Source organism: Tauraco erythrolophus, unplaced genomic scaffold (genome assembly GCF_009769465.1).
Source record: "Tauraco erythrolophus isolate bTauEry1 unplaced genomic scaffold, bTauEry1.pri scaffold_47_arrow_ctg1, whole genome shotgun sequence".
Lineage (NCBI taxonomy): Eukaryota > Metazoa > Chordata > Aves > Musophagiformes > Musophagidae > Tauraco > Tauraco erythrolophus.
The window spans coordinates 612936-624254 of NW_028238616.1; the positions used below are offsets into that span (position 1 = coordinate 612936).

Here is an 11319-nt window from a genome sequence, read left to right on the forward strand (position 1 = left end):
GCAGGAAGGGATTAAGCTGGCAGGGAGGGCAGGAAGGGGTTAAGCTGGCAGGGAGCAGGATCCTGGCCAGAGTGACTCCTGGCCCCAGAGCTGTTCCCTGGCTGGTGACCCCGGACATGCCCAAGATGACTCGTGAGGGTCCTGCAGGGGGGTGCTCGGGCCCACTGGCTGGAGGCGCAGACCCCACTGATCCTGGTCAGACTCCTGTTGCCAGCCCCAGACCTGCCTCCTGCCCGGCTCTCCCGGTGCCAGCCCCCCGAGGCTGAGGGCCTTGCAGACCAGTCAGGTCCCTCAAACAGAAGTGCTGTAACGGACTGGTGACTGGTGCTCGTGGGCGAGAAGCAGGCGCCCACGCTGCGACAGAGCACACCTCGCCCAGCCGGCTCACGCGGAGTCCCTCTGATACAGATGTGCGTGTGACTGCGGAAGGCTGAAGAATTCCAGCCAGGCCAGGCACGAACATGAACAGGTCTAACCGTGCCTTTCCTGGGCAGAGTCTCAAGGCTCTGTGAGGAAATGAAAGGCCAAATGAAAATCCTGAACCTTACATAGCCAGAAAGCGGCTTTTGGCCACCCTCTCTGGTGAAGCTCCTCTCTGTGCTGGAACCCTTAATTGTGATAGAAATGAATTTATGGCTTCTGTCCACAGAGGACTGAGCTCCTCAAGGATATGAGGGCTCAGGACTTTTTGACTCCACACAGAGCACGTGGGAGGAATTTTTCACCGCGTTGCACAGAGCGGCTGCACTGCTGCAGCTGCAGGACACGGGGACCAGGAGACCCAATCAGTTGCAAGGGTGAAACGCCTCTGAACCTATTCAAGCCATAATTTATTCTGATCATGGCCCTCACTCTACTTCAGTATCAGGGTGGAAAATCTCAAAAAAAATTAATTTCAATATTCTTTCAAGGTTGTCAGCCTGAAGTATAGTCAGAGGAGACCGACCACTCCTTCATCAAAACCATGTTGTCAAGGAAAACCAAGGCCATGCAAAGGTGCAACTCAACTCACCCTCTACTCAGAACCCCTGTCCAAAATCTCGTACATTCACACCAGATCCATGCAGAAACCCACTCTGGAAGGAACTGAGTGATCTGAAGAAGATATGACAATCTAGCATAACCAGTCTGACAGCCAGTGTCTCTGTTCTGCCCTCTCCTTCCATACTCCCCTGAACTCCACTATTTCATGTCACCTGCAGTCAAGGGCAGCCACTGAATGTCCTTGCCCCAGCTCTCCTGGTTATGAGATTCCCTTTCTTGCCACTGGGACGCACGTTTTTGCCTTCACACCCCCCAAGACCCCAGCACCAAACCACCCATATGAGAAAATGGTCACCTCCCACCATGCAGCCACGACCAGCCCCAAGAAGTGAGGCCCAGGCTCAGCACCTTCTCTGCCTGAGAGGTCTAAAGCAGCTCTTCTCTCCTCTCCCAAAAGGCCCCCAGCCACAAAGGCATTGTACTGGTGTCACGGACAGTTGGGACAGAAACCCCCTGACACAGTTTGCAGTGTAGGAAAGCGGCATTGCTTTATTGGGGTGCGGGTGCACGGGGGGTGTCTCCTCCCGGCTGCACCCCCGGCCCTGGACAGAACCTTAGTGACACGCTGCGACCACGCGTGTCCATCACGTGTGTCCGTAGTCATTGTTATTCTCTGAAACAAACCGGTGCATTTTCTCTCGCTTTACATGGAAATCCCTTCCCACACTCAGTTCTCGCCTCCGCCCCTTTCTTTTGGGGCTGGGCTGTGTTGGGGCAGGGGGTCCGTGAGTCAGTGGGCACCATCTCCCGCTGCCGGAATTCCCTTTTCCCCACGTCACTGCTGCGCGTGTTCCCAGCTCAGAGCACACGGAGAACCAAGTTTATGCAATTTCTGGGATGTTCCCTCCAAGGGCGGACAGCTCGGGATAAGAGTCTCCGTTTTAATCACTCCTGGCAGCTTCAAGGATGGACATCTTGTTAGTTCTTTAGGTGTGTGTGCATCACCTACTGCCAACTAAACCTTTCATGAAACTCTTACACAAAAATTTTAATCCCTTCATTGTTAGATCATTGGAAATGACACACCCTGGATGCAGGGACCAGCACCAACCCCTGACTCCTGGGTTGTAACCTTCGGGGCCTCTCCAACATTCTGGAACAGGCCACAAATGGCAGAGTTCACATGGTGCCAAGGAAAGTGCCACACCAGTCCACGAACTTAGTGTAATTCCACAGAAGCCAGCTCTGCGTGCTCTGTCCCAGCTGGCCGTCACCTGTGCCTCTCCTTCCAGGCCATCTGACGGCTCTTCTCCTCGCAGCTCAGGAGCGAGAGAAATAAGCAAAGCGTAAGGCACAGGGAGAAAGGCAGAGAAATCCTGCAGGCTGTTTCAGGCCACACAGTTTTGGATGTTCCTGTGCTTGCTGTGATGTGACCTCGGTCCCTGTGTCCAGACAGGGTCCCACAGCAGCCCGAGTCTGCTGGGACCACAACTGGGGGTGAGACAGAACTCACAGAGATGTTTGAAAGAGACAAAAAAACATTCAAGGAATCCTTTTGCATTCAGTTGCTCAGGGCTTCTATGTCCCCTTTTTTCATCCCATTCCGAGTGTCCAACAGTGACCGTGTGGATGGAAGGGATGCCTGAACCATGGCCTGTGCATGTGCTGACAGGGAAACGTGGCTGCAGTAGGTGACACCTCCTCTCTCTCTCTGGCCAAACCCCTCCTGTCTCCTCCCTCAACCCTCCATGCCCGCTCCCACTTGCAGCCACAGCCCCTCCAGCTGCCAGCGAGTGCTGAGCGTTGGACTGGGGCTGCAGAGAACTGCTTGGTGCCAGGGTCTAATCCAGGTCAACCCGTTGCCAAAAAAGTCACAGGATGATGCATCCAACCCAGTGCCCCTGGGACTGGGAGTTAGAAATCTCAATGGGTCACTGCCACTTACCTATCCCCAGCTTCTCCTGAGTCTGGCACATACTTAGTCTGCCATGTCCCCATCCTCAGTTGCTCTTTTCTTCTCCTCCTTTGTGCAAAGGAAGTTAACTTACACAGTCACAGTCCTCATATGATGCCTGGTGGTACTCAAGGACCTCCTCAACATTTGGCTTTTCCTCAGCCAGCTCCTCATCAGTCTTCCCTTCCCAATAAGGGGTGGGAATGAGAGTGACCAACGAACTGGTTGGGTTTCAGCCCTTCACTGAACCTGCAGGGCAATTTGCCATGTTTTAGCCCTGCTTCCAAGCTCACTCAGGTGCAGCCAGTGCCTAAGATGCTGTGCTGTCACCAGCCCCTTTGCTCTGGCATGGCCTCAGGTACACTGGCATTGATGATGCCATTTGGTACCTGAGAAATTACAGCCCCAGCTGGAGAACCAGGAGAGCCACTTCAGCACACCTTCAGGGCATGTCCCAGCCTCACCGAGGTTCACAAACGAGGCATCATGAATGAGGGCAGGGACTGTCCTCAAGCTTGACTGCCTTCTGAGCAACTCCTCCAACAGACGAGCAATGGGCAGTGCATGCGGGAGCATTCAGAAATGCCAGCTGCAGCTGGAGCGTTGCACTACCCTGAGATTTTCTTACCTCAAGAGGTACTGGAGATTTCCTGTCTTAGGGAAGGAGTGTCACACCCTGTGTCTTGTGCTACCTTGGCCATTGCGCTGCAGCCCTGGCTCCAGTCCCCTGCCAACGAGGACACACCCTGCCTGTGATCAGCCCTTCCACTACCTATCCTGCCCCAATGTCATCTTTTCCCCACTCCTTTTCCCAGGTGGGCTCCACAGGTCCTACAGGTCTCACAACTGGCTTTCTAGCTGCCATCTCAACGTGCACATGGAAGGAGGAAAAACACACCAGTATGAAGGAAAGGCACTACATTTCCTTTGCACCTTGTGTCAATAACTGGGACACGGGGACACCTGGGAGTCACTGTGACATCCATCCTTTTCCAAAGTGGAAGCAGCAGAATGTGCCAGATCCTGGAGGACTGCATTAGGAAGCTGAGTGAAGATCTCCAGTGCCTGGAGGAGCATAAGCTTCCTCACCAGGCTGTCCTTCCTGTGAGAAAGCTTATTCTAACGCAAAGCCCCTGTGTTGCCATTAGAGATCCTCTTCCATCTCCTGTTCATGCTGTCCAGGCAGAACAGACCACTCTCCTTTCCTCCAGATTTCCAGCCCCATTTCTAATTCCAGTCTTGTACTCCAAGAAGTCTAATGGGAAAAAAACACACCAGACATGTCCTTTTCTTTGCCTTTTTCCCTGAGCATTGGGGGATGGGACCCCAGGCTGGATTAATCTTTCGTTGAATCCAGTACAGCTATTCCCAAGTCATCTGAATCCTAGAGAAAAAAAGTGCATGGAGTTGGCTTTACCAGGAGTGTCCACTTGCCTAGAAAGGTGGTGGGCAGGCCAACAGAAATCCTTTCACTTGTACTTTGCTAGGGTTTTAAAAGAACAAAAAGTACCACTTTCCAGTGGAGAAAAGGAAAACTTACCCCAGGAAGAGGTTATGCCAGCCCTTCAGTCTCATTCAGCTTTGTAGAAACTTTTTGTAGAATCTTATTCTCATATCCTTTCCTAAAATAAGCAGCGGGCTTACGTCCTTCAAAATAAGAGCAACCTTCTTCCACTCTGGAGAGAGCGCATGGTCCCTCCTGTGCAAAGCCTCCACTGTGTTCTGAGAAACTGTCGTGTTCCAGGCTATCCACGCATACTTCATGGACTCAGCTTGCTTCTGACCTAGAAGGCAACAACAGAGGACCAAAGTCACTAACAGAGAAGTTCAGCAGGCTAAAAGGGAGGGGCAGGAGCTTTGAGGTCTTCAAGCAAGACAGAGCTGTGTTCTTCAAGCATTTGACACTGTCCCACATGACATCCTTGTCTCTAAACTGGAGAGACACAGATTTAACAAGTGGACCACTCGGTTGATAAGGAATTGACTGGATGGTCACGTTCAGACTTGTGGTCAACAGTTCAATGTCCAAGTGGAGGCCAGTGATGAGTGGTGTTCCTCAGGGGTCAGTACTGGGACCAGTGCTATTTAACATCTTTGTCAGCAACATGGACAGTGGGATCGAGTGCACCCTCAGCAAGTTTGCAGATGACACCAAGTGTGTGGTGTTGTGGACACGCTGGAGGGAAGGGATGCCATCCAGAGGGACCTTGACAGGTGGAGACGTGGGACTGGGCGAACCTCATGAAGTTCAACAAGGCCAAGTGCAAGGTCCTGCATGTGGGTCGGGGCCATCCCAAGCACAAGGACAGGCTGGGCGGAGAATGGATGGAGAGCAGCCTGAGGAGAAGGGCTTGGGAGTGCTGGTGGATGAGAAGCTCACCATGAGCCGGCACCGTGCGCTGGCAGCCCAGAGAGCCAACTGTGCCCTGGGCTGCATCAAAAGCAGCGTGGCCAGCAGGTCGAGGGAGGGTGATTCTGCCCCTCTACTCTGCTCTCATGAGACCCAACCTGGAATACTGACGCTTTCAGCTCTGGAGTCCTCAACACAAGAAGGACATGGAGCTGCTGGAGCAAGTCCAGAGGAGGCCATGAAGATGATCCGAGGGCTGGAGCACCTCTGGTACGAAGACAGGCTGAGAGAGTTGGGGCTGTTCAGCCTGGAGAAGAGAAGGCTCTGGGATGATCTTATAGTAGTCTTCCAGTACCTAAAGGGGGCCTACAGGAAAGCTGGAGAGGACGTGTAGTGACAGAACATGGGGCAATGGCTTTAAACTGAAAGAGGGGAGATTTAGATTAGATATAAGGAAGAAACTTTTTACAATGAAGGTGGTGAGGCACTGGCACAGGCTGCCCAGAGAAGTTGAGGCTGCCCCATCCCTGGCAGTGTTCAAGGCCAGGTTGGATGAGGCTTTGGGCAACCTGGTGTAGTGGAGGGTTTCCCTGCCCATGGCAGGGGGGTTGGAACTAGATGATCTTTAAGGTTTCTTGCAACTCAAATCATTCTGATTCTATGAACACTTCAACAAAGTTTATGAAGGTGGTTGATGCCATCTCTTCCTAGAAGTTCAAGGCACTCTGTTATCTGATGCAGTGCCAAGCGTCCAGCAATGCTTTTTTCCCCAACAGAAAAGCGGCGGGGGGAGGGGGCAGGGGGAAGGTCCTAGTCATCTAGTATGACCATAAGGCAGGATGGCAGGACAAGAATGGGAGAAAGAGGGCCAGTTCCCATGAGAAGGGAGCAGGTGCAGGTTAATGTATTGTGTCCACACTCAGGGCACTCCAGGACTGAAGAAACTGAGTTGTGCCACATCACATGGATGTGATGATAAAGGAGAACACAAGGACTCTCCAACAGCCCTTAAGATCCTTCCGGCCACCCACCAGGACAGTCAGATTTGGTCAGCAAGCACTCCACACTGCCAGAGGCCTGTCCTGATGGATGCCAAGCTGACATTCGCATTCGCAGATACAATGGAGACATTTGAAAGGAAAGACAAACTCCAAGCATGGCTCCGAGCTGCTGGTGAGCCTCACAGGCACCACCAACGTGCTACAGCTGCAGTACTGGCAGCACTGACCAGCAGTCATCCAGACTGACGGGTCTTCCCACACCCTCCTGTTCTCATCTCCGTTCCAAGGCTCTCTACAGCCAGCTTCAGCCCTCTTCTAAGCAGGAGAACAGTAAGAGCCAGCACAAACGCCGGTGTTTGCCTTTACAAGGTCTGGTGGGGCACAAACATGGGCCAACAGGTCTAACTGATCTGATCAGATTAGATGCCCCATCCCTGGAAGTGTTCAAGGCCAGGCTGGATGGGGCTTTGGGCAACCTGGTGCAGTGGAGGGTGTCCCTGCCCATGGCAGGGGGGTTGGAACGAGATAATCTTGGAGGTCCCTTCCGACCCAAACCATTCTGTGATTTTATGATCAGAAGCAGCAGCCCAACACAGCTGGTACATAGCCATCTGTTACAGCAAAGGGAGAGAGGGAGAGAAAGAACGGTTTTATTCTGCATTAAGAAGTCATGATCATCAAAATAAAACCCTGAAGCTGTTTCTCCGGACCTAGTGAAGGAGTTCTGGATTTCTAAGAGTCACTGCTAGACAGCAATTATCCACAGCCTGGGCATCACAAGAGGAAGCAGAAGTTTCAGTGTCTTCCTACCAGCAACCGCACAAGAAGATAGAATCTTAGATCTTCTTATTGGTGAGGCCATGAACCTCTACAATGTACTTGGAAAGAGGAAATGTGGGCCTGCAGACAGTCAGAAAACCCATCTTTCCATCACCTACTTGTTCTCCTACAACACTGAACATCCCAAATCAAATAATTCTGACATCCTGAAAACAGGAAAGCATGACCAGTCTGTTCGATGGACAAAACCTGATGACTCGTCAGCGTATGGCGATGTTGCTCGGGGCCCTGTTCACTCCTGACCTACGAGGGGGAAAGAGAACTCTAGAGAAGCCATGGAAAAGTCCTTTTGAAGGGCACTCTTCTTCATCCTCTCAAAATGCACATAAAACCAGAAAAATCATCCCTCAAATAAATAAGATCATAAGAAGGGTTTCCAAGAAAGAAGGTAACCTCAGAAAAACACACCAAGCTCCGTGCCAGCAGTGTGCCCGTGTGGCAAAGAGGGCTGAGGACATCCTGGGCTGCGTTCGGAGTGCTGCTCGGGGTGGGGTATCCTTCCGCTCAGCACTGGTGAGGTCCCACCTGAAGTGTCATGTCCAGTGCTGGGCTCCCCGCTGCAAGAGAGACACGGACACACTGGAGTGAGTTCAGTGAAGGTCCGCAAAGATGACGAAGGGACTGAAGAAGCTCTTCTACAAGGAAAGGTTGAGAGAACAGGGACTGTTCAACCTGGAAAAAGAGAAGGCTCAGGGAGATCTTCTCAATGTCTACAAATACTTAAAGGGACAGTGCAGAGAGGATGGAGCCAGGCTCTTTCCAATGTGCCCAGTGACAGGACCAGAGGCAATGGGCACAACCAGAACACAGGAGGTTCCCTCTGAACATCAGGAAAGGTTTTTTCACTGTGAGGGTGACCAAGCACTGGCACAGGTTGCCCAGGGGAAATTGAGGAGTCTCCATCCATGGAGATATTCAAAACCCGACTGGACACGGTCATGGGCAACCAGCTCTAGGTGGCCCTGCTTGCGCAGGAGGTTGGACCAGAGGATCTCAGATATCCCTTCCAACCTAAATGACTGTAGCTCATGTCCAACATACCCAGGTGACTGGGAGACTCAGTCACTCAGGCTCCACCTCCTGCATGACCCCCTCAGTTTCTGAGGGACTCAGGTGTCCAGGTGTCCCCTGTCTTCCAAAATCCCCTCAGCTTGTGTCTGGGGGATCTAGGAGGCCAGGGTCCCCACAAGCTTCCTCCACCCATATCTAGAGGACCTAGAACTCCAAGGGTCCCAGGTACATGGGTGCCCTGCTCGGTGCTGTCCCAGGGACACAGATGTTCAGACAGGAACAGGAGGCTAGTACCACTGGTGACAGGTGGTCTTAGGGCTGGGGGGGTGCCTAGAAGTAACAGTAGTGTCTCTAGGGTGCTGGGCAGGTTGGTTTGCAGAGAGGAGGGTGATGTTAGGTGGCATCTGTCATCTGGGAACACCGCACCCCCAGGACATCCCTCACCTTGGGGGTTCTAGGGCAGGGATCCATCACCTGAAGACCCTCACACCCTGCGGACACCACCAGGCACCATCATGTGTGACCTCCACCATGAAGACACAGGGGCACCTGCTACTCCCCACACCCATCGGACACTACTCAAGCTCCACAGTGCCACTGGTGGCAGTGACACCTGGGGGCGTGAGGGTGTGTGTGTCAGGGGGCTGTCAGGGAAGGGCTCTCCAACACTCGCTCTGCTCTCCATCTCATCCCCCAACTGTGTCTCCACATATTCTCCCCTGCTCCTGTGTCCCACCGTTCTCAGTCCCATGTCCCCACATCACCTCCCATCTCTCCTTCACTGGTTCCCATGTCCCCCAGACAATGTCCATGTCACTTCCCTCATTCCCAGTGCCTCCACATCTCCCTACCCTCCCCACTGTCCCCCAGTGGCCCCCACCAGTCTTTCCTAAACCCCACCATGTTACCAGTGCTCCCACATCTCCCCCACTCCCCAAATCACACCCTCCCCACTACATCTCCTGCTGTGCCCCACATCATCCCAGCGCCACTCACATCCCCACACCACCTGAACGTCACCACCTCCCCTCTTGTCCCCCACTGGTCTCCACATCCCCTCCATTCTCCCAGAGGCACCCCTTCTCTCCTCGCCCATTGACAAATTTCCCCATCCCATTATCATCCCCACATGTCCCCCCACCCCCACACCTACCAGGAGATGGGCAGCAGGGGCCGCACCCAGGTCTCTCTGTTGGGCCCTGGCACAGCGGACCCGTGAAGCCGGGCAGGGGGCCATAGGGGTGGCCCCCGGGTGCTGCTGCGGAGCTGAGGGCTGTGCCATCCAGGGGCCGGGCTGCACCTGTAGGTGAGAGGGGCGCAGGCACTATAGATCAGCCATGGGTACTGGGCACACACCCCCCTGCGTGTCCCGTACCCCCACCTCCAGGGCTCATTCACCCCCATGGATCCATCCCTGGGGAACTCGTGTCCCACCTCGCCTGGCCCTGCCGGGAAAATCAGGGCGCTGGGGGATGGAGCGGAAACCCACGGGGCTAGCCCTGGGCAAAGGCTTTTCCAGGCTTTCCTGCCCCACAGCGTAGTGCTCTCCTGCCCCACGGTGAGGTCTCCTTCCCTACCCTCTGCTCCCCCAGCTCCTTGGCAAGCCCGCCTGCCCCCACAGCGAGCTTTCCTGCCCCATTGCTGGGTCCCCAGTCACCCCACCCTGCAGTGAGCATCTCTGCCCCACGGCGAGCTCTTCTGCCCCTCCTCCATGGACCCCATCTGCCCCACCAAAAGCTTTTCCCACCCTGTGCCAAATCCTCCCGCTCCACCAGGAGCCCTGCAGTGAGGTCTTCTGCCCCATCCCAGGAAGCTCCTCTGCCTCACAGAAAGCTCTTCCACCCTGTGGCAAGGTCTCCTACCCCATGGTGAGCCACCACACGCTGTTCTGTCCCACAGCATGCTGATCTACGCCCCAGGAAGGTCTCCTGCCCCATGGAGGACCCTGTGACCGCATACCCCTCTACCACTATGTCTGTGGGAAAATAACTGAAGTTTGGAGGGGAATGGGAGAACATTGTCCCCCGAAATTCAGCCACATCTCAACATAAACTAATATCAAGCAGCTCTGAGATGAGACACAGCTGCTGCTCGCAGGAACAAACAAGGCCTACGTAATACCCTTGAAATGGGGAGCAGAGCGGCACGGAGGTACCACGGCTCATCCTGTTATCAGGGATAAGGGGCACCTGGTGAAGATAAAGATGAATCACAACCGCTGCCCTCAGCAGCGATGGTGAAATCGTGTCCTTTAGCTCCCAAATCCACACCTCCACTCGCCTCCGAGCTGTGACCACCCCTCGTGAGAGAAATTACACCAATCCTAATAAAGTTATGTATGACTGGAGTCACTCGAGCTCCACCTAAAAGAAATGGAAAAGGTATAATATGGCAAAAGACAAAGGGGATGTCAGGGAGAAGCCCCCCATGGGAACGTCCGGATCAGTCGACGGGCTGAACCTCTCTTCTCCCCCCCCATAGGGACGCCTGTTGGGTCAGAGCTCTGTGTTCTGCGCGCTTAGTTACTAACACCTTGCAGCTATTTCGTGTTATCACTGATCATAATAGTTTATATTATCACTGCAGTATTTCAATTAAAGCTGTTTTTGTAGTCAGTCACTATCACCGGCTCTCTACGAATCTATATTCTGTCACGAATAAAATATATATTATATACATACACATTTCTGGGAACGGTCTCCTTATTAGGAGTTCGGGCCATAGCGTTACTGCTGTTTCCCTATGCATTTGGGGAAACTGGTGTACTAGCCAAAGTTGTTATTATATATATACACACGTGTAAACATGTCTCCTCATTAGGGTTTGGGCCATGGTATTACTGCTGTTAACCTATAGGTGGGCGAACACCCTCCGACTAACTGTGGCTGCCAAGGGAGGGCAGGGGCAGTCAGGCTCAAGGGTCCGTGGCGTTTGGGGAAACCAGTATACTAGCCAGAATTATCTCCTAGTCTATTGGTGTTGAGTCCCATGCTCTGACTTTGGGTGCTAATAGACCCGTCTTTGACTGCTTAACGTGACAATATCCATGTGCTGGACCTCAACAGCAACATCACCCCCGTGGAGGTTTGGCCCCACACCTACATCCAGCAGGATCATGAGAGGTGGGTGCTATAGGTTGAAGGGGTCTGGTTCCTACATCCGGCAGGGCCAAAAAGGTG

General features: G+C 53.4%; 1 long non-coding RNA gene across 1 annotated transcript; it reads right to left on the reverse strand.

Moving 5' to 3' along the window:
• Nucleotides 1-3683: 3683 nt before the first annotated feature.
• Nucleotides 3684-9418, reverse strand: LOC147525967 (uncharacterized). Its single transcript, XR_015222988.1, has 3 exons — nt 9294-9418; nt 4479-4722; nt 3684-4322 (listed from the first exon to the last, which is right to left on the reverse strand). It is a non-coding gene; the product is annotated as an uncharacterized LOC147525967 (long non-coding RNA).
• Nucleotides 9419-11319: the final 1901 nt, after the last annotated feature.